Source organism: Pleurodeles waltl, chromosome 8 (genome assembly GCF_031143425.1).
Source record: "Pleurodeles waltl isolate 20211129_DDA chromosome 8, aPleWal1.hap1.20221129, whole genome shotgun sequence".
NCBI lineage: Eukaryota > Metazoa > Chordata > Amphibia > Caudata > Salamandridae > Pleurodeles > Pleurodeles waltl.
In genome coordinates this window covers 840,481,001-840,505,945 of record NC_090447.1, presented here as the reverse complement: position 1 = coordinate 840,505,945, position 24,945 = coordinate 840,481,001, and positions in this window count along the sequence as shown.

Here is a 24,945-nt window from a genome sequence, read left to right as displayed (position 1 = left end):
AAAGCGGCATGTGTGCGTTACATGTCAATTTTAAAAATGCATTTTTAATGCATTTTTTAAATTTGCACATGGTTACCACCAAGTTCAACTTGGTGGTAATAGCGATTCCTTAATGCCCAATTCGCATTAAGGAATTGCTTGTTACATGTGGTTTAGAAATCGCAAATAAGGAATCCTTATTTGCGATTTCTTAGTTAGAGAATCGCAATTTGCGATTCTCTAAACAGGCTTGCAAATTTAAGGAATCGCTATTTTAGCGATTCCTTAAATTTGCATTGCGAATGCCTTTCATAAATACTGAAAGGCATTTTTGCTTTCGCAAATGGCCATTTGCACCGTTTGTGAATGCAAAAAGGCTTGATACATCTGGCCCTTGGTCCTGTAAATAGTCTGCCATTCAAGGGGGGGTCATGAGGAGGGGCCTGGCTTCCGCGCTTTGCAACATGAGACAAAACTAGTGGCAAAACAAAAAGGGTCTAACCAGTGTGCAGAAACCCCTGAATCCTAACACAGGCTCCCCTGTGACAGGAGACAACTTGTCACTAAAACTAAACTAAAATAATAGTGAGAACAGAAAACATAAAAGCAATTTAAAAAAAGGATTAAACCCTTGCAATATGGCACCCATTGAGAGTGGGAGGCAGGCACCTCCCACAAAATAGCAACCAAAGTGCCTACAAGAAAATTAAAGTGGCCTCAACTTTCTGCAGCAGAGCTGTGTGGATGCACTATCTGGTCTTGTAAGTAGCCCGCCTTCAAGGGGGGGGGGATGTGATGAGGGGCCTGGCTTCTGCACTTTGCAACACGAGACAAAACTAGTGGCAGAACAAAAAGTGTTTAACCAGTGTCCAGCAACCCCTGAATCCTAACACAGGCTCCCTGTGATAGAAGATTACTTGTAACTAAAACTAAACTAAAATAATAGTGAGAACAGAAAACACAAAAGCAATTTAAAATAAGGATTAAACCCCTACCAGATGGCACCCATGGAGATCAGGAGATGGCAGCCAAAGTACGTACAAGGAAATTAATGCTCAAATGTTGAAGTTTCAGCAAGTTGCAGACACTTTTAGTAGTTTTTCTTGCCACCATCAGTACAAGAGCCTCAGTCTCTTTTGGGGAAATGGTTAAAAAGCTGAAATGCCACTGAACTCTTTGAAGATAATGCTGACTCTGGATATTTTAGATACATCCTGTTCCATGATTAGATTTAGTTGTTGAGCATAGCAGTCTACATTGTGTGCATTCAGGTACATATCCATGATTTTTTTAACCCCACTAGAGGCATCACACACTACATTGTTTTTTCTTAACCCCACCAGAGGCACCACACAAGACACTGGACCCATCATAGCTCTGAGTGATTACTTATCTTGATCACTTTGCTCTGGGTAAATAAGGTTAAATTCATTAGGGATAGCTGTTGCCAATGTGTCTGCAGGTCAGTGTTTGATATACAAAATGCAATAAAATCTTCCCGCTACCTTGGAATTGCCATAAATGTATTAGAAAACTTGCACTGAGTGTGTCTTGGTAGAGACATAAATTGTATCATTGGCCCGGATACCCATTTAATCAGTGCTTCTTAACCGTATTAGTGCCTATTGAAACTCCTTCAGTGCCAAGCCATTTCAAGAATTTTTGGAGTGCTTTGCCTTCACATGCTGTATGTAGTTTGAGTGAATATGATTATAATGTGTGGAAACAATATTTTTTGGGGCTTCGGTACTTCTTGTACTATCAATTTATATGTAAAACATACATTTATAGAACACCCTGAAGTCACATGACACAATTCAAAAGGGCCAACAAGTGACTGTGAAACTTATAAGTGTAAGTGACCGTGTTGGTAGGGCAATAAAAAACAGTGTTTTTCAAAAGCAGAGGCACAGAAACATTTATTATTCTTTTTGCTCACCTGTTAAACAGGCACCCTTACATTTTTTAATTTTGTTTTGTTTGTAGGCTTTTACATAGCTATTTTTCATATCATGACATAGTTAAACGGCACATACATTTTGCATGCGTTCCTATTGTTGTATAGAATCTAAAGTTACAAGCCCAGCATAAGTGGTTCATAGTAATAAACTGGGTGTTGAGAGTACTGTCAGTAAATATATATGAAAATACATATTTTTGCTGCTTTTGACAGCACTTTACATACTACAAAATGGCCAACATGCTATATTGTCTATTGATGTCATTCATAGAATGACCTCCTTCTTGTTATTGGAGATTTGTTCAACATCTCAAAATGTATTGTCTGACTTTTTCTGTACAGTAGTTGTGCATATTTTGGGAATAAGTAATACATGATATCAAGTATAGTCTCTTGAAGGACACAGTTCTTGTCTTTCGACCCTAAATGGTATCTCCTGGAAGTGCATAGAAGACTTTTTTTGTAAGTGAAGTCTCATTGGAAAGATCATTGTTTGAACTTCCAACTAGTCAGATTTGATGCGAGGTAAAAAAACATGACCTTTGGTCTCTAAATACACATTTTTAAAAACGTGTTTATGTTTTTATTCTGTTACCCTTGGATCAATTACTGCAAATGAGGTATTGTTGGACTTGACATGAAAAGTACTTTTTGTTTTCCTTGTTCAGATTGGTAGAGAGGCCATAATATGTGACCCTTGACCTCTAATTACACTTGTTATAAGTGTTTCACAGTGATTATTCCATTGTGGTTGGTGTGTTATGGTCATTAATTTATTACTGTTAGATCATTTGTTACAAGTGAGGCATTATTGAATCGCCATGATGAGCACTTACATTCTACTTGGGTACTGTGTTGGAGGGTGTTATGCTTTTTGACCTTTGACCTCTAATTAAACTTGTTAAAGTGTTTCAAGGTTGTTATTGTACTACCCTTGGATCATTTGTTACAAGAGTTGCATTATGGTAATTGTCTTGATAAATACTTGAATTTCCCTTGCTTTCATTGGTGGAAGGGGTAATCATGCCTGTTGACCTTTGATGTCTAATTACAATTTTCCAGGGCCCTGATTTAGATACTGGCAGATGGGTTAATCTGTCACAATGTCCTGTCCACCCAAATATAAATCCCATAGGAAATAACAGGATTTAGATTTTGGTGGATGGGATAACCGTCACTGCTGGAGTAACCCATCCACCAATATCTAAATCAGGCCCTAAGGCTTTCAAGGTCATTGATCCATTCCAGTTAAACCTTTGACAGCAACCGAAGCATCATTGGAATCGTCATGATAAGTACTTACATTCTCCTTAGTCACAGTGTTGGGGAGGTCATGCTATTTGGCCTTTGACTTATAAATACTCATTTTCTAAGTGTTTCAAGGTCATTATTCAATTTTTGTTAGATCATTTCTTACAAGTGTACCACCACTTGGATTGTCATGAAAATTAGATGAATTTCCTTGATTAATTTGGTAGAGGGTTCATTCCATTTGATCTTTGGCTTCTAAAGACACATCATTTATGTACTGAAATGACTTTATTCTGTTATTGGTGAATCAGTTTTTTAAAATGTAGCGTTATTGGAATAATCATAATGTGTTCTTCTATTACAATGAGTTCTTGAATTTTATTTGATCAAATTGGTGGAGTTCAGTTTAAACTTTGGCATGTAAATACAACATTTCTAATTGTTTACGTCTAAACAATATCAAGATCAAAACATGACACAATGATTTTTATGTGTACAGAGGGGAGAGTTGGACTGCAAAATTCAGACACAGACCTTTTCAATTATGCCCTTTAACTTGACAATAAGAGTAATGTTTGAGAAAATAGAAGTTCTGTCAAAGTAAACCATCAGTGAAGAGATATTTAGCACATCCTGAGGTATATGGGATGTGTGCAATAGTAACATATACAGACACAATGTTTTTTCAATCATGCGCTGCAGCGTGAATACAAGTGTGAAGCTGCAGACCATGGTTAATCTATGGCCAGTGCACAAACAAAGAAGGAGAAGATCACATGAAATAAGGTATACTTCAGGAGAACAGCAGTGTCACATGTTGTTATAACCCTTTTCAATCATTTTCAGCTGCTTGTCAGCAAGATGAGAGTTCTAGCCAGAAGTTTGCCACTGCATGCTGTAGCTTCATTGCAGCTGTCTGCTGAGACTTGACGTTTTTGTCTACATGAGGGAGGACTCTCAGTAGACTAACAGCACTCTTTGCTACTATTAAATCTAGGTATGGGGGATGAAGTCTTCCTAGGAATTCTGAATGGTGGATTAGGGCTAACACTGCTATGCTCTAATATAGTACATTAGTGGCATAGGTAGGAATTCTTACCACTAGCATTGTGACACTATGGTGGGACTTCTCTTATGTTTCACTTTCTTTCTCACTGCATTATTATTATATTTCATCATCCTAATCATTGCAGTACATGCCATTTTATCTAGATCGTAATTGATTCAATAAAGTATATTGAACCATTCTTTGCCTCTGTTTGTTTTTGGATGTGTGAGACAAATGTAACTGGAAGAAAAGGATGAGATCTGTTCCACCACAGTTTCCTTGTAGAAGTCAGAATATCATGTACATGGCTACCACAAATCACTGCCACTTCCAGGTGCTGATGAGGTACTGGGTTCAACCTGGGGTGGCATGGTGAGCAAAAGAACGATGGATTAAACCCAGATCTGTGACTGGGGGTGAGTGTTAGCATTGTTCAGCACTCCGTCCATCATCCTTTTGTGTTGCTAAAGTTGCCCTAGGTAGGAAGGGTATGCCCAGAAGTGGGTCCCTTGCTCACTGTGCCACGAGATTCAAGCTAGCCTGGCTGATGAGGGGTGATACCCTGAAAGCGGTCCCAGGATGCCTGTTTCCGGTCCAGGGAGGACCTGGCTTTGCAGTTCAGGCTGGACTGTTCCCATGAGGAACAGGGTCAAGACTGATTTGCATATGGCTGGGTCCTACCTGGGGTGGCATGGTGAGCAAAAGAACGATGGATTAAACCCAGATCTGTGACTGGGGTTGAGTGTTTGCATTGTTCAGCACTCCATCCATCATCCTTTTGTGTTGCTGAAGTTTCCCTAAGTGGGAAGGGTATGCCCAGACGTGGGTCCCTTGCTCACTCTGCCACTGGATTCAAATTAGCCTGGCTGATGAAGGGTGATACCCTGAAAGCGGTCCCAGGATGCTTTTTTCCGGTCCAGGGAGGACCTGGCTTGGCAGTTCGGGCTGGACTGTTCCCATGAGGAACAGGGTCAAGACTGATTTGCATATGGCTGGGTCCAAACTGGGGTGGCATGGTGAGCAAAAGAACGATGGATTAAACCCAGATCTGTGACTGGGGGTGAGTGTTTGCATTGTTCAGCACTCCATCCATCATCCTTTTGTGTTGCTGAAGAGGTACTGTCAGCTGGCCGAAAGGGTTAGGCTGACTGTTGTCACAAGGTGTGGAATTGGACTAAATCACCCACAGCCTGGTGGTGCTGCCACCCGAATCCAGCTTTCTCATTCGTATAATGAGAGCCAACACTTCATGGCTGCAGGCCTATGGTTAAAATAACATGCCCATAAATCTACTAAGGTATCCTCATGACAAAGGGAAAATCTGGATACAACAGAGGGGCTAGAGTCCATCAACTGTAGGGCTTGAAAATAAGGCCATGATCCGAGTTATATTACAGGTTAACATTATTATCAAATTCAGTCACCAGTATTGGGAATTATACACCACTAGTTCTCACTAAGGATTAAGCTGAAGACAATTGAATGTATATAACCAAAGAACTGAAAGGAAATTCAGCACATATGGGATTACATATAGGGATTAAAATAGCAAAATCTATTGCCAACAAATAAGCACAAGTACCAAGTCTTAAATTGATTTTCTCATGTTTTAGATTAACAGTATTATGTTTAGCTTCACGGAAAACAATCTCCATATATTAAAAGTACTATTGGGTATTTAAAACTAACAGTGAACCTATATGTAAATGTTTGAAATACCAATTTTGCTACATGAAATATTAGCACATGGAAAATAAGTCATGTTGGTAACAAAAAAATTGTTTTAGGCTGTCTTTTTTGGTTCATGAAAAATACCTGTAGTGTACATAGGGAAAAGTGTTCGGAAGACATTCTGACATGAAAGGGTTAACTATTTTAGCCAGTCTTGATGAGTGGAAATGTATGCAGAAAACCTGTGCACAGTGCTGAACTTGCAATGCTTGCTTTCAACATTCCACGGATGTAAACATCAGTCAAAATAGTCTGTTTATCGTACTAGACTATTTTGAGTGTATGAAGCTTGTTTTCAACATTCTTAAGACACTGATATTTGGCACGTGTTCAAGATGGTCTGCTTATCATACTAAGCTGTCGCAAGTGTATGATGCTTGTTTTTTATATTCCTGAGACACTGCTATCTTATTTACAGAACCAAGCGGACTTCGGGAGAGCTTTGGAACATGATTGATGAGTACTAGAAAGAACAAAATTGTAAACACTGATAGTAAGGCCAGAACCTGAGAGATGCCAGCAGAATATTGTAGAATATTGTGTAAGTCAGCTTTTAATGTTTAAAAGACACAGGAGTCTGAGCTTCAAGGAAGCTCGCAGATAAAATCAAACAGAGCTGTTGTCGGCCACCACCGCCCCCTGTCGCCATTTCCGAGAGAGAGAGAGAGAGCAGAGTAACGAGAATGGGCTACCCGGTGTTAAGTTCCAGGGCAGAAGGGCCCGATTCTGATGCTTTATCTTGATCTATAAAATTGTTATGCTGCTTGATTTACTGCTTTGTGAATGATTAGTGTCTCTTTCTCATGTTATCGTTGCGGTATAGATACATATAACACTGTTCTGGTACTGTTTATCCATTATTGAATCTAGCCTTAATTATGCAATTTAGTGATATTGATTCATTATTGCATCATAAGTGATTACAGCACGTAGCACTAACCATGCTGCTAATGTATTCCCATCATTGAATACATATACCTATACATTTGTACTAGTGTCATTCATGCAACTAGTGTGCTGTTTAATTATTATAACTAATATATGAACTTGTGCCAGTGTTTTATTAAAGTCATATTGCATTAGATACATGTGTGTGTGCTCCTCACTAAGCATCCTTTTTGATTTGTATCTGATTAACAGCACTCAGGCTGGTTACAAGCAGCCAGTCCAAGACAATACCTAAAAGCATATATGACTGCAATGCTTTTGTTATTTACCTCAGGCAGTCATTACAAATTGTCTGACTCTCTCTACTGAAAGGTGTACCATGTTTTCTTGTCCGATGGAGAAATCTTGGTGAGTACACCATCCAATTCCTCACAAGCCACATCTCTGATCAACAGGTAACAAATGGTCTGAGATAAAAGACTGAGAAATTGTGTCTTGAACTCCCAAAGATAAGCCTGCTATTGGGAAAGAAACATTTGCCAGCATGAACGCTTTTGCAGAAGAAATGAATAACCTGATATGTTGGTTAGCCCACAAGTTGATTGCTTAGTAAACCGTCACAGTCTATGAACAGTTATCTCTGCTAACCCACTGAAGATACCAGGGCATCCTGAGAAATGGGATTGGTCACAATAGATGACTAGAATCTTTAGGTGAGATTGTAGAACCCTGTGGCTGAACCTACAAGCAATGCATGTAGAAGAGTGTTTTTCTATGACATTAAAGTACTTTCTTGTTTCAAAAACAAATACTGGGCAGGACAGTGAATTACTGTGCCCTTTGCTTGAATATGAGTTATGATTCATTTCTCCTCAGACATCTTACCTAGGATACTTTTGACTGCTTACCCTCACTACCTAGAGAGTCAAAATGGGAAGGTGTGTACATGGCCCATTCCCTGAGCCACAATAGGACACTTTAAAGAAACTTGGACCACATTTTACCCTATTGTGGGCCTGCTAGCATAAATTCTTCACCTTTGTGGAGGCAAGCAGGGCAGATGAAATCAAGCTAGATGGCTGATGAGTAGTACCCCTCAAATTATACCAATGAAGAGAAACAAAGGTATTTGCCTCAAGCTGCGTTCCTGATGCCAGTTACTAACTGAGCACATTGCCCACTGAAAGTGAGTATTTGAGTGCTGTTACTAAACCCATCACAGCAAGATGTTGAAAGCAGCAAGTCAAATTCTCTTCACAAAAGAGGTCTTTGGAAAAACCTCTAAACCAATGACTGACAGTAGGGTCCCACCCACGGACACATCTTTGAATACCCAATTGAAGGAGATAACAACAGTCAGAACAACAATGATTGCAGTTGAGGACCAAAAATAAATCCTCAGCAGGTATACTCTTTATTAAAACAGACATTGCTTTCTTCACCACACACTTTCAGGGCACTGAAGAGAGGCTGGATAGGGTTGTAAAACAGATCATTGTCTTGACGGACTGGGAGCTGAACAATTGGTATATACTAAAAAATATTGTGCAGCTCAAAGACCGACATCACAAAGGCAACCTATGCTTTCCTTAAGTACCCGAAAACCCGAAAGGTCATGACATATAACTCTTCCTTACCCGTTTCATACAAATTATCACAAACTGTATGTTTGAGCCTCCTCTAGATTTCAAACAGGCTCACATGATCTGTTCCAGACACATGGCAAGTATGGTCAGACCAAGTTCAGATATTCGCTTGTTTCTTCTGACATGTGTATCTAATCATCAAAGATTCTGGCGCCCTTCATCTACAAAGAACACATACTATTCACCTTTAAAGAATTGTTGCAGGAAACAGTGCATAGACACAAAAGATTCCTGAAGTTATTGCCCTGTCTGTAGACATGGACACCCAATATGGCTTGCATGACCCTCCTGTGAACAGTCTGAAAAAATATGCAAAGTTGCTAGAGGAGATTTGTCTCCTACACCCACATTTTGGGGACTACCAATGTCTCAACCCCAGTATCAGTATGCTTTTCGGGCCATTCCCCTAGACATTCTAAACTCGACTATTCTAAACTATTTATTCAAATGGGAACTATACAAAGGAATGGTGGTCAAACTATTCAAAAAACGTAAAATGTAGTGGTCAACTAGGCTTCAATGGATCTAATTGAACAATGAACGGTCAGTCCTCAAGGCATCACATGAAAAACTGCTTATTGAAACATACTTGAAACTGAGGTAATACACAGTATTGAATACATGGCACTGGTCCCCATGGAAGAAGCATTCCTGTTAAATTGTTCCTTGATCTGGGAATGTACCATAGTAAATAACATTTGGACAGAGGTGAGGTGTTTAAGGACACAGTGGACATAGGAGCCATCTGACAGCACAAACAGTTCTTCTACAACACTTTGACCTGTACCCTGAGACTTCATATCAAATGACACAACAGACTGCAACAGAATTAGCCACAGCAGTGGTCTGCATCCTTATACTTTGGAGGACAGAACTTTACCCTACCCTTCGAGTATGGTTGCAGGAAATGTACAATGTTATCTCTTATAAACATGTGATTTATAGCCTGAATAACCAGTTAGATGAATTCCAGATTACCTAGGTTAGTTTTTTGGGGATCTCTGAGGCTCCATTTTTTCTAGTTGGACTGTGAAGAAGGTGTAAGTTACCCTCTACTGGACTATAATTGTCACCAACTTATTAAGTGAGTGGATGCCACTGGAAGGTCAGTAAATCAGCTTAATATGAAAAATGGACACATTGCACTTAGACTTGGGTAAAAGTAAAGTTACCTTCAAATTGTCCCTACACTAAATGTATAGCTGATGGCTGTCAAAGTTCCTGGTCTACCCAAAAGGGGAAAAAGACCTGTCCCTGTACTAAACATTCTTGTTACAGCCAGGAGAAACAAAACAAAACAAGAGCAAGATTGCCTTGAACCAACTGAACAAAGCAAAGCTGTGGGCCTCATGCTAGCAAAAGCACCTTAGTGAGGGCTATAATTTGTGGCAGACTGCAAACCATGAACCTTCAAATTGTCCCTACATTAAACATGTGTTGCTGTTGACTGTTGAAGTTCCTGGTCCACTTAGAAGGGGAAAAAGAGAAAGAGTAGTCTTACAATGTTACCGCAACAATACATTAATCTCACCGTATAATACTCCTCTGGTACCTTCACCATTCTCCAGAGCAACCATCCATCGCACGCAGCTACCTTCAGGACATTACAAGATACCCTTATAATTCGCAATGACAAACACAGTACACAGACACCCACACACCTCATCAAGACTTCTTCACAACAAAATCAGACACTCTCAAAATATGCCTATGTCTTCAAAGGATGACAGACACCATTGGATATCCTCAAAGACATACTCACAGCATTAACAGCTTTCCAGGAAAACTTAAAATGCACCCATGCATCCTCAAAAAGCCCAAACCACTTTTCCCAAAACATTGACACTTCCATTAAATTTGCACTCTGCCTGGACACCTTAACAAAACTTTACAAACATTATCACAACCAACATGAGATACACACAACTCCCTTCAGATACCAACAGTAACACCTACCATCCACACAACACAGCTCTAAGTGAATATCTGAGGCAATGGGAGACCCGCTGAGTGACACTTTGATGCCATAGGCTGTAACTGCACTCCGAGTGCAATCTTTCTGAAGGAGTGAACCTTCATGTCCTGGTTTTGAAAAAACCTAGTGGTAATCCTTATTGAAAAAGCAATGCCAATCTACATTCTGTGTTCAAATATGGAGAACACACATTATCAGGTTCACCAACATGCAGTCTTTGGACTTTATACTCTTAGGGAGACCCGCACACATTCTTACAGGTCAACACACACATTAAGGGGTCTGTTATAGCAGTGATGACGTTGGAAGTTGATGGTATCAACCATCAACCATCAAACCTTTACAACTACCTATAGGAGAAGGCATAGTTTCAGATCTCCAAACTGAGCTATAAACTGCTCCACTCTAAGACTGCTTTGAATGAATTTGAGGGTGACTGACTTACCTTCATGAGGTTTATTCCAGGATATGTAAACCCACCTTACTCAGCCACCAATGAGGTAACAGCACATGGACTATTGTTGTACTATTTGAAGTGTATGTTAGCATCTCCAAGGCATCTTTCACCGTCAGCTCTCTCCCTTTCTCCTGGTATCTTGTCTCTAAGAACAACCCTTTAAAGTTGAAGTCATGAATATTCCTAAATTCTTCAACCTTCCCTGTAAAACAAACTCTATTTTTCCTGTTTCTTCCTGCAGCAACACTCCTTTCCTTATCTTTTTGTAGTGGTTCTTTTGTTGTTCCTCCTCACCAGCTGCTGCACTCCTACTCCCTCTTTTCCAGGCCTTATTCCTGTCTATCTGCTGCCTTTTCCCTTTCAATCACTAATCTCCAACTATGTTATTCCCTTTATCCCTCCATTCACCTGCGTGCTTTTCAAACATGAATCATCACTGGCTATTTCCCATAACTTTGGTTTTATTTATCACTCACATCTCCATTTTACTTCTACTTTGATTTTCTATTTTTTCCTCTTCACCCTCTCATTTTTCTGTTGTTCCCATATGTTCAAGGATGTATCCAGAAAATTAAAATACTCACCACTATGAACCAAGGCTCTTAGGGCCTCAAGCAAATGAAGCAAGTCATCATGACCTTTCCAAGAAGCTCTCTCTTGTCTCTTCCATCTCAGCATCTATCCATTCAGGCGTGCATCCTTCTGCTGATAGCCACCATTTCACCTTTACATTCTGTCATCCTTCCATTCATCCTCTCTTTCACTTATCCATCTACCCAACCTTTCACTCATCCATCCACCCTCCACCCACTCATCTATCCATCTTTTCACTCACTCATTCATCCATGTTTTCATTAATCTGTCCATTCAATCACCCACACTTTACTCATACATCTATTCTATCATGCATGTATCAATCCACCCTCCCTTTTATTCATCCATCAATTCTTACGCTTATCAATCCATCCATCCTTTCATCCGCGCATCCCCCTCCCTTTTAGTCATCTATCCATTTTTTCACTTATCCATCTTTACATCCAACCTTTCACTTATTCATCAATCCATCTACTTATCAATCCTTTCACTCACCCATCCTTCCACCCTTTCACTCAGACATCCACCCATCCTTTCACTCGCTCGCCTTTGTCTGCCATGTTGCAGACAAAAGAGGCCCATCAAGAACTTTACCCTCACTGTAGCTGTTAAATTTGGGGGTTCACAACGCCCCAGCATTCACCCTTTCACCCATCCATCCATCCTTTCACCTAGCCATTTTATTGGTCACTCCTCCATCCATTCTTTCTCTCATCATCCATCCACCCCTTCACTCATTCATCTATTTACCTTTTCATTAATCAACCCTCCCTTTCGTTCATCCATTCAATCTTTCACCCATCAATCCACCCATCCTTTCATCCATCAATTCACCCTCCCTTTCATTCATAAATCCATTCTTTCAATCATCTATTCTTAAACTCATCCGTTTACTCATTCATCATTCATCTACTTATCTACCCTTTCACTCACTCACCCATCCACTCACACTTTCACTCAACACCCAACAATCCATCCTTTCATTCACTCACTCATTCACCCACCCACCCTTTCACGTTATTTATGAGCCTTCATCTGCCGAATTGCAGACACAAGAAGTCAATCAATTACGCCCCCAGCTGTAGCTGTTAAAGTGAGGTTCACAACAAGCTTCTTCTAGCAACCTCACCCTCATCCCAGTATCTAATCTCTCCTGTTCCTCTGCAGTCCGGACCACCACTGCTTTGATGGTCCCACCATCAACTTAAGAATTTGGCAGTCAGACTGCCAAAAGATGCTGTCTCCGCCAGTATCAGTGACCCCACTGGAATGGTGGTGGTCGTAGTTGTAATCAGCCACGGCAGAGCTGAAGTAAGCGCTGCTGTGCGGATTACAACATTGTTGTCCACCTGCCTTTTTTTATGGCAGTCTGACTGCCATGAAAAGGCTGGGGGAGAAAAAGTGCAGCGGGCCACAGATGGGCCTCCCTACCCAGCACCCTTGAAATGCACATTGTCTGCTGTGCATACAGTGCACATTTAAAAGGTGCTAGTGGATCCTGGGTGCAGCAGCATTGCCGCTGGCTCAATTATAAGCAGTGAACAATGCTGCAGGCACCCTTCCCACTGGGCTGACTGGTGGAAACCTTGGTTTCCACAGGTCAGCCCAGTGGGAAAGTTGTAATGGTGCTGGTGGGGAGACCAGCACTTTGGAGGTCTCCGCGTTGGGAGTTTTGTTGGGCGGATGTTTCTGTCTGCCAAACTCCTAATGACCCCCAGTCCTGCAGACCCCAGTGTGAACATGCTGACCTCAAAAATGAACTCTACCATGAACATTCAAGAGGTAAATAAAAGATAAATTTTTAAGTATATATAAACAATGTGTTGTAACATTACATTTGTTTTATAATATCTATAAATTGTGCATTGTTTACATGTAGTCTATTTAATTACAGATGCCACCAGGTGATGACCTTTACTCCTATACAGAAGGTTAGATGATGATTGTTTTGAACTCTGTGTAGTAATATATGTTTATCAATTAATTTCTTTGGTATGACAAACTGTCTTATGAGTAGCTATATGCCAACTGTATTTCAATGAAGTGTCATGTTTCATAATGTAGTATTTCAGTACGTGAAAAGCATGCTATGGTTTTGTTTGTGAATTTTATCTGGAATGTTAAAGTGGTGTGTAAATAAAATATGAATGCCAATATATACTGCATGTTAAGGGTCTCTGGGCTTTTTAGATTCAGGCTGTAAACACAAAGTAGCCACCTCATGTTTTGTTTGAGATGGTGCAATGAGTAATTTGTTTTATCTAAGGTGTTCATGTAGGTTTGCCCTTATTTATAGTTAATTAAAGATGCAAGCAAAACCTGTTTTTACTACTGTAGAGTACCAAATGTATCATGATTTCCTTTGAAACCCTGCAGGGGTCGACAGCCCATTTGTTTTATGAATATGTGTTTGTGAGAGTAGACAAGTAATCATGAGTAGTGGTGTACAGGTATTATAATATTTTTTTTAGGTTATACAATTTTATGCTATTCCAGCCTGGTGCAACCATCTGGAGATTTGCAGATAAACCTATTTTTTATGCTGTTTTTACTATGATAGAAAGTGTGTAAGTTTTTTACAGCTAGGTTTTCAAATGCATTCATAGTGTTAGACGAGGCTGTGGGTTATATGAAGGCCAGAAGGGCTGGTAGACGACCAGACAACTTTTAAAGTATTTCAAAACCAGTTTGTGCTAACATGTCAGAATTTATTCAAAAACAAATTTTAAGAGAAATGCTATGGTTTTGGTTTGTGAATTCTATCAGAAATGTGAATGTGGTTTGTAAATAATATATGAATGCCAATATATACTACATGAAAAGGGTCTCTGAGCTCTTAGTTTCTGACTGTACAAAACAGAGTCTCCAACGTTTGTTTTGTTTTAGATGTTGCATTGCACAATTTATTTGATTTAATGTGTTCAAGCAGGTTTTCCCATGTTTTGCCCATATTTATAGTTAATTAAGCATGCAAACAAAACCTGTTTGTACACGTATGGTGAACCAAATGCATCATGATTTCATTTGAAACCTGCAGGGGTCTAACAGCCCGTGTCACACCATCTGCTTTCAAATGCAAAGTTTTAAACTAATGCTGCTTTACAGACAACATTCTTTTTAGATTTTAAAGTGTCTTTCATGGTTATGCTTAATGAATATGTGTTTGTGTGTGGAGCAAAGTAATTGTGAGGGGTATTTTGCAAGTATTAAAATAAAACTTTATAGGTTTTAGAGTTCTACACTGTTTTGGCATGGCGCAGCCTTCTGGACCTTTGGAGGTAAACCTATTTTTGATGCAGTTTTTACGAAGCATTTTAGAACTTAGGCCCATATTTATACTTTTTTAGCGCCGCATTTGCGTTGTTTTGTGGCGCAAAAGTGGCGCAAACTTACAAAATACAATTGTATTTTGTAAGTTTGCGCCGCTTTTGCATCAAAATGCGGCGCAAATGCGGCGCTAAAAAAGTGCCAGATATGGCTGTGTGTTTTACATGAAGGCTGGAGGGTGTGGTGGTCAGTCAGATATCTGTTAAGTTGTTAAAGTATTTTAAAGGTACTTTGCACCAACCTGTCAAGATATATTGTAAAACATATTCTAAAAGTTTGCCACACAGGTATTTCATTTAGGTGGCTCTGAAGGACTTACAAAAAAATGGAGAGCTTGAAGGGGCAGCTACACTACCAGTCAGAAATGCCCAAACTCAGTACCTTTCCACTTATACTATTAGAAAAGGTCTAGTATGAAATATAATTGTGTCTTTTAGAACCATTTTATTAATGATATGGGGGTTATTCTAACTTTGGAGGAGTGTTAATCCGTCCCAAAAGTGACGGTAAAGTGACGGATATACCACCAGCCGTATTACGAGTTCCATAGGATATAATGGACTCGTAATACGGCTGGTGGTAAATCCGTCACTTTTCCGTCACTTTTGGGACGGATTAACACCTCCTCCAAAGTTAGAATAACCCCCTTGGTCTGTTTAATTAACTTTTTCTGTTCATTTTGCAGACTACTCCTCATGTGATTCTTTTCCTGATGTTCATGTTGCTGATTTGTTTGGTAATGTAGACCAATCAGAAAATTGCAATACCATTGAAGAGTTGAACTCCACAATAAAAGTACCTAATGGTAAGATTTTTCCTTTTTTCTTTGCTTATTTTGTAATCATTATTATTATATATATATATATATATATATATATATATTTATTCACCTAAAAAAACTAAGTTTAGAGGGATGTTACAGTTAGGCTCACATTTTAAACGTACCAAATCATAGAAATTTGCCAGTTAGAGTTAGAGTTATCTCAAGTAATTATAACTTGTGCCCTATGGTACCTATAACTTGTACCCCCACCATGCACAGTTTTTTCCTCAAAAGTTTTACAGCAAATATTGCAATGATATTATCAAGGATGTTATCAAAGATGTCAGGAGTACTGTAATTTGTGGGGTAATTAGTAGTGCATGGTGAGGACGTGCTCTATAGTGACCTTACGCCATGTGTTATAGTTGCATGAGATAACTCTAATTATAACTGGTGGATGTCTATGGTGGACTTCACCTATACACAGTAAACTCCAGAGAAGTCCCCAAAACATGTAGCCAACACCCCCACAATTCTGACCTTTTATTCAGAGCTTCAGGTTTCAACAGAGCCACAAAACTACCCTCCCATGATTCCTGTATGTGAAAGAGGTTGTAATTTCAGACCAACACATGGCATCACGGCTGATGGTCCTAGGGTTGATGGTTCAGGAATAAGAGCAGAAAACATTGGCTGTGTCCTGTAAATTCCTTCATCAGCATTTTCTCAGACTCCAGACTACAAAGATTATGAAAGCATTATTGCTCTTGTCAAGGAATCGAATAAACACAAGCAAGCGACCCCACCTCCATTTCAGCAGCCAATTATGAATACTATTCTTCTACAAGTTTAACAGCACACTCCTTACCAGTTGTGGATTTCACATATATTATTGACAAGATCGTAAATATACAACCAACTTCCTATAGAGCAGTACCTAAGTCTCAATCTTCTAGTGCATCTTTATGATGTGACGCCTTACCAGATGCTGAGTGTCCAAAGGTGTTAGACACTGTATTAAATAGACTGGTTCTCTCTGAGGTTGCAGCCAATATTCAGGCTATCCCTTGTCATAGAGCTCTAGCCAGCAAAGCACCCTTTTGCCATTACAAAATGAGTTAGCTGTGAGCTTTAAAAGAGTTCTTACAACTGTTAGATAGTTAAAAATAAAGTGTATTGCAAAATCTTAAAAATTAAAAAAGCAAAAGAAAGATGATGCCATTGAATATGCCCTCAAAAAAACACATGAAGTGGTGCAAACATTGTTGCAGCGCCACTTTTCATAAATCTGCCCCTATGTCATTAAAAGCTACGGAATTAGCCACACTCGCTTTAAGGGGTAGTTTTGTATGATGCCAAAAATACAATCCTTTTATACCTTTCAGAAAAAAATCAATAGTCTGTTTAACAGCCATTTTAGAAAAACACACTACTCAAATAAGTTACAGAAAGCAATTTCTAAAGGCCACTTTTTACTACAAAAGAAATAAAAGGAGCTATAAACATTGTTGAAAAAGTCTTAAAACTTTCAAAGGCCCAGTCCACATACTTCAAAACTAACAGGCAAAGAGTCTTTAGTAGTCAAGGAACTAGTGCACAACAGTCTCATAAAAGCAAGCGTTCACTAGCATCCAAACCAAAGCGGTAAAGGTATGTCAACAAAAATTGCCCTAGTCAAGGCAAAATTTGCAGTCAAGGTAAAAGGCAGAACCTTCCATACTGGTTTAATGTCACACTCTGAAAAGAGTTGATGGTAACAAAAAGCAGAAGTGGGCCACTACTTCCAAAATACTGAGCCCCATATTTATACTTTTTTAGCGCCGCATTTGTGCCGCTTTTTGATGCAAAAACGGCGCAAACTTACAAAATACAATTGTATTTTGCAAGTTTGCTCCGTTTTTGCGTCTAAAAATTACGCAAATGCGGCGCTAAAAAAGTATAAATATGGGCCTGAATTGTTTACTCCCAAAATGAAAAAAGCTAAAATTATTGTGACCAGGTGCATAATAAAGACTGCCCATCAGGAACAAGTTGAACCTTCCTTAAGCATCCCACTATTGAGCCCTACACCACCTCCTGACCCTCAATCCCCCATGTCTGCTGACATATTTTAGAGAGTATAAGAAGGTACCAGAGACATGTACAGAGATTTCACTCTACAGAGTTCTATGAAGAATTTCGTTTTGCTAACCTTGAGCAAATAGGATCTACAGATCATGGATTTGTAGTTATTTATCAGGCAATTGAAGCATTTATAGAACTCTTCTTACAAGTTGTAGGCCCAAATTATTTTTTCCAGCTCTGTTTCAGCAGACAAGGTTTTGACAGTTCTTTATTTACAAGATGTTCAGCACAGGATGCATTTGATGCTGTGGACTTTTCGGAAAATATTGAAACATTTTACAAAGAAAAGCCAAAGTCACAGCCCTTGGTGCCTTCAGAATAGTATCTGTCATTGTTTGAGGAAGAGAGGGTGGATGCCCAGACCTTTGAAGACTGCTATGTATAGTAAAATCATTGAGAAAAAAACAATGTTGGTTAATAAATTTTAACCATGGTAACAACATCACTTGTCTGGCAGAGAGTGCTATAGGGCTGCTCACAGATAGTAGCACAAGAGGCGCTCTTATATTATCTAGGACATTACAAATGCATGCTAATCTTGAAATAACCCCCAATTGTATGGTAGGATTTGGGGAATGTGGTTTGTTTGAAAATTACTTTAATATGATTATGAGTGTTATACTACTGTATAATGGGTCATGGAGGTACTTCACAACTGGATAGTGTTTAAGAACTAAGACTGTGTATATTCTACATCATGACAACCAGTTCTATGGCATATTACCCTTAAAAGGCTTTCTTGTGGCGAAATATGTGTGTCCACATTGAGACCATATATATAACACACAGTCCAATCATCAGTGTGAAATGCACTGTATAATCTGTCAGTCTGAAAGCTGTACTCAAGACCCTAGTCACAAAGTCAAATATCAGTGATGTAATCTATTCTGTTGCTCAAAAAAGTGCTTAATATAACACAAACAGCTTGCAAGCACTGCCCCGATACAATGTACCCCCAAACTAGATTGTTTCTAATGTGGGCAATACGTCAGCATCACCCACAAGTGTAATATAATGAAATGTTTATGCTGTAAAATGTATTTTTCTGTAAGAAAAGAACACAAGTGTTACATGTCTCTTCCCTATCAATCTCCCAAAAGGTAAACACAGTCACCGTTTCCTGCTGGCACACCCTCCGCCAACTCCGCAAAAACTTCAAATGGATCCCGGTCGACTGCCGCAAGATAATCACCCATGCCCTAGTCACAAGAAAGCTCAACTATGGCAACGCACTCCACACCGGCTCCACAACAAAGAACATCAGGAAACTACAACTCATCCAAAACACCACCGCCAGACTCGTCCTGAACCTCCCGCACCAGAAACACATCTCCCATAACCTGAGGATCCTCCATTGGCTCCGAATGGAGAAGTGAATAAACTTCGAACTACTCACCCACACCTACAAGGCCCTTCACAACATTGGACCAGCCTATCTGAACCATCACAACTCATTCCAAAACCTCGCCAGACCCCCCCCGCTCTGCCCTGCAGGCACTAGCCACCATCCCACGCATCCAGAAAACCACAGCCAGAGAAAGATCTTTCACCTACCTTGCAGCTAAGAGCTGGAACAAACGGCCCGTGCACCTCAGGCAGAGCCCGTCACTCACCATCATCAGGGAGAACCTCAAGACATGGCTCTTCGAATGAGACCCAGACTCACCACCACCACCTTGAGACCCTCACGGGTGACTAGTTCTGCTTTATAAAAACTGATAGATTGATTGATGTCAAAAGCCCCGACTCAAACAAAAACAAAAACTTATATCATATTTGATATTGAATGTACATAGGAGCATGAAGTAAACAAACCAAACTATGGCCCTCATCATGACATTGGTGATAAATCCAGTTACCTCCGCTGTGACGGACGCCAACATAGCACCTCATTCGTTCACCAAATTATGACACACACACACCAATCCAACAGAATACTGCCACACGCACAAATCCGCCAGCCCAAAGGTCAGTTGTAAAGAGGTGGTATGAACACACATACGTTACGTCAACAAAACAACGCCCACCACATTATGACCCACGAATCACCACGGTGAGCATTCAATGGTGGTAAACCATTGGCTGTACACACCGGTGCGCTGAGAATGTCCACCCAAATACTAAACTGCATAACATTGCCAATGTCAGGAAAACCATTGCCAACGTTGTTAAGTTCTTCCCTCAACAAAAATGATTCCCCTTTTCCTTGTACCCACGATGGTTGCAGCGGCATCCTAATTCCCATTTACATTTAAGAGGGAACAAAAGATTCCAGCCTAGATATGTAGGACCCTTCAAAATACAGAAAATTATAAATCCAGTAACAGTCAAACTCGCCTTGCTCCCTCAGATTAAGGTTCATCCAGTATTCCATGTCTCGCTGCTTAAAATAAGCCCTCCTAATGTTAGGACAACCACCCCTCCAGATCCTATCCAAGTAGATTCACATTTAGAATATGAAGTGAATAGAATTTTATACTCAAAGTTTAAAAAAGGAACACTATATACCCTCATTGATTGGAAAGGTTTTGGCCCAGAAGAAAGGTCCTGGGAAGCCTTCCAAAATGTGCATGCTCCAAGGTTGATAAAGCAATTTCATGACACTTTCCCCAATAAACCTTCTGTGGGAGGGAGTTCTTTGGAGACGGTACTGTCACGAAAACTATTACCAGTGTTGTTAAGTTCCTCCCTCAGCAAAAACGATTCCCCTTTTCCTTGTATCCACGTTGGTTGCAGTGCTTCCTCACTTCCGGTGGCTCTTGTGGAGGATGTTCTTAAATCTAGCTTCTTCAGGTTTAACTGCCACTCAAGATGGTGGCCCCAAATCTTTGTGAGGTCAGCACTCCAGTGTTTCTACCTTAGTTTCGTGCTGAAGCTTCCCTCCAGCTGTTTCTCTCTGGGAGCTGTGCACTTCACCTGTCAGCCTGAGGAGAATGAGCAGTGTTCCTGAGGTGCTTCGTTTCATAGAGAATTCTTCCAGTTTTGAGTAATTAATTATTTTTCTTGTAACGGTGTGCACACCAGCTACTTTTTCCCTGCTGGAGAAGTTGAATTTCTTCCTTCTTCCAACAACTGTCTATCGGCTTTCTGAGGAGAATTAATTTTGGCTTAATAGAACTTCAAGCAACTGCAGTAAGGAATCCTTTTGTATGATTTCCAAACTTGTCAATTTATATATGTACATATATATTTAAAAAAGTCTTTGCCTTGCAGACTTGCCAGTCTTAGAGACAAACCTCAGTGCTCAGACTAATTCTTAGAGATTGTGATTGAGAAAACTGAACCTTTAGAAGGAGTTTTTGTTTCCTGTAAAATATATTAGTAGATTGTATATTTGTGAACCTTTGAACTGTTCTCCAGAGAACCTTGGATACCTCTATACCTCTGAATCCTGGAAAAAAGAAGATATTAAGTTAACATTGTTCTCATGGAGAGAGGCTAGTCTCTCAAAAGATCCAGGTTAGGAGAACAATAGAATTGAGTGATTGTGAATGGCTGAACAGTTGAATGCACAGTAGGAATCTTCTCACCCGACTGCAGGTCCTTCCTTTAAAAAAATCCCAATAAGAAGAAAGGTACAGGTTACAGAAGCACACACTGAGGCCCATATTTATACTTTTTGACGCAAAACTGCGCCGGCACAGTTTTGCGTCAAAAATATTGCCGCCGGCTAACGCCATTTTGGTGCGCCGCGCGGGCGTCATATTTATACTTTGACGAACGGCGGCGCAAACAACAGGTGGGAGTCATTATTTTTGACGCACACTGTGGCGTCAAGTTGTAAAGGAAAATGACGTTAACGCGGCGGAAATGACTGTGGGTCGATTTATGACACCGCAAACCGGATATGCGCCGTTTTTTTTTACGCAATAGCGTAAAAAAAAACAGCGAACACAGCCATTTCACCAGAGGAGAGCCAAAATGGATCCCAGATGCCACTACAGACCCCAGGAAGATGACAGCCAACCAGGAACCAGCCAGGAGGAACCACACAAGAACCAGGACACTTTTAAGAAGAAAAGAAAGTGTCGCTTTAGTGCAGAGGAACAGGAAATTCTGGTTCAAGAGGTGACGGAACACCAGCACCAACTGTTTGTCACATCAAAGTTGCCAATCAGTAGGAGAGAGGCCATATGGCAACAAATTGTCGACAAGATTAATAGTGTGGCTGAAGTACGCAGAACAGTCATCGAGTGCAAGAAACGCTGGCATGACTGTAAGCGCAGGACCAAGGAAAAGATGGCCAGGAACAGGAAGGCAGCACTGCAGACTGGAAGTGGGAGTCCAGCACACCAGGAGGCCCTGGACCACATGGAGGAGATGGTCGCAGCCGTAATGCCTGAGGAGATCGTCACAGGGATTCAAGGACAGGACAGCGCAGACTACCAGGAGACAACACACATGCAGGGTAAGTCGCATGGGGAATTAAAATGCAATAATGTCATCTACACCCGGGGGGGATACCGACCACTAAATGCATGGAAGTAATCTAATACATGGAGTGGCATGGGTAAAGGGGCACGGCAGGGGGGCATGGCCCGTTCTGAGAAGACCTGGGGCACACCATTACACGACACCAACAACAGTCCCATGGGGGCATGCTGTCATGCCAACGATGGAGCAAAGGGAAAGCCACGCAAGGAGGGAAGGCCACTACATCAAACTGACATCCCGGCACACGTCAGCCAACATACCCCCTACATTAACTAGGGCCCTATTAGCAATCCTCTAGCCATACCAACAACTGGAATTTAACTGCAACAACAGTTGCCACTACCACCTCTGCTCTGTGTGCAGCTCAAGTAGCCAATGGCAGTAACCTCCCCATGGATCATACACACCTAAATAAGGGGGTGAGGATGACAACTGCAACAATCCCCAGAAACAAGACAAAGGCCGCAGTACTCTCAAATGTCAATGCCCATAGTTGTCGCAAACATCAGCCAATGTAAACAACAATAGGAGCTACACAGCACTAAGGACACACCCATGCTGCATATGTCAGGATCCATCCTGTGCCTGGGTAACAAGGCAACATCCCAAATGTCATACTGCTCAGACAACAGCATTGAGGAGGGGACACATGTAACTGGTCACTGAAATACACCTGCACAGTCAGAGGATGAAATAGGACACTGATACGATAATCAGGGCAATGTAACACACATTCCCCAACATCAGCAGGACACATTACCAATGTCAACATCCATATCGGATCATAACATTGCCATGCATAGGATATGCCACATGTCAATTACATTTAAGTGGATGTGAAAGATCAGAGATTGGGGCAGGTCCAGATTGTTAAGTGTGCTGCCAGGGCCATCAGTACACCCACAGCCAGTGAAAGGTCTCACCATGAGAATGGATGTACACGGAGGGTTGAGTAGGAAAAGAAGGTGGCAATTCTCTATTTGACATAAATCAACACCTAAAGGCGATGAAGCTGACAAGTCTGATAACTCAATCACATAAGTGTGACACACAGGTAGGCCATAGGCCTGGAAGAATGCCCATCTGAAGGACTGGAGAAATTAACACAAAACAAGATCACAAAGTGAATTCATCAAAAGGCAGGCACGTCACATCAAAATTGCCACAACACAGACACACTAATTGTACCCTGTTTCATTGCAGAGTAAGATGGATCTCCTACCGATATGCCTGTCCCAGATTTCCCTGATGACATGGATGACGAGCTGATAAACATTCCCCAGGAGACTATCCAAAAGGTCCTTGAAACCCTCCAGACCCCACCTTCAGTCACAAGGAGGAGCACAGAACAAGCAGCCATCGCAGAGGATCCACCTACCACCCCAATTGTAAGACCTGCCAGCTCCAATACAGCTGAGCACTCAGACGACACTGGCACCAGCTTTGAGAGAACTGTAGTTGGAGTACAGCGGGAGCTGGTCAAGGAGGTGCGGGTGGGGATGCAAACTATGGCAGCCAGCCTTGAGGGGATGCGTTCGTTCATGATGTCATCTGCAGATCAGGCAGCAGCTATGCAAGCCCTAACATCCATACTGCAAGGACTACAAGAAACTGTCAAGGAATTCACCACTGCAGTTAGGGAGTTGCCACAACACCTCGCACCCCAAACCTTCCACTGCATTCACGAATGCAATCATGACTCCCTCAGGGCCGACCTGGCTGCCTACCATCGTGATGTGGCTGCTATTCTCAAGAACCAGCAGACCCTCCTTGCTGCAGTACTGCCCTTAAAACCTTCACAGGGAGCAGCGACCGGGATGTCTGACTCCACGTCTTCTAACACTGAGGTGAGTGTTGCCCCTTCACAACCAACAACAACAAGGACAAAGCAGGCAACACATACATCAGAAGAAGTAGACATGGAACAGATCACATTCACAAGGAAAATGACCCGGAAGCACTAGTCCCTGCCACATGGCCCACATTTACCAAGGTCCTGCGCATTGTAACTTGCCAGTCTTGCAATTACTCGAGCACTGTTCTGCGAACCACTGTATATCTTGTCACCCAGCCCAGTGATTGTCTATCTCCTCCTCATTGCCAAATCCTGTCCCTCTGCACTGTCTGAAACATCAACCCCAGCATGTCAAAAGCATTTCCGTAACCCTATGTGTTGGATCCCAATTTAAAATGTCACTATAATGGACTCACAATCATGGACAATGTACAGATAGCACTACAGCACGTTTCAATAAATAGCACTTACACAACAAATCTGTCTCTGGGCAATGTGACATATCAACTGTGAAGTAGATAACTGAAATGTGCCTACTGTCAAATTACATAGCTTGTCAATACAACTGTCCTGATAATATGTAGTCAGAGAATTCTGCACAGTGCCCATGATTGCATCATACTCTGCCCTTTCTGAGGGACAAATCGGATGAAGTGAGAAACCATACACCACCATGCTGTGTTGGACAGAAGAATGCTTCCTCAGGGGATAACTAAGTCATCAAATAGTGGCCGCAAAATGTTGTAAACATGCAAAAATAACACAATAAACATGCCACACTAATCTAAGTAAACACAAAAAAAAAACTGCACAAATGAAGGTGTCTGAGTTAACATACAAATAGGTAATCATGCCGAACTGTGTCACAAATGATGTATGAGGGTCATGAAGACAAGAATACAAGATTGCCAATGAGAACTCATCTTATAAGGGTGTGCATGATCATCACACTGCAGTCAGACCTAAATCTGTT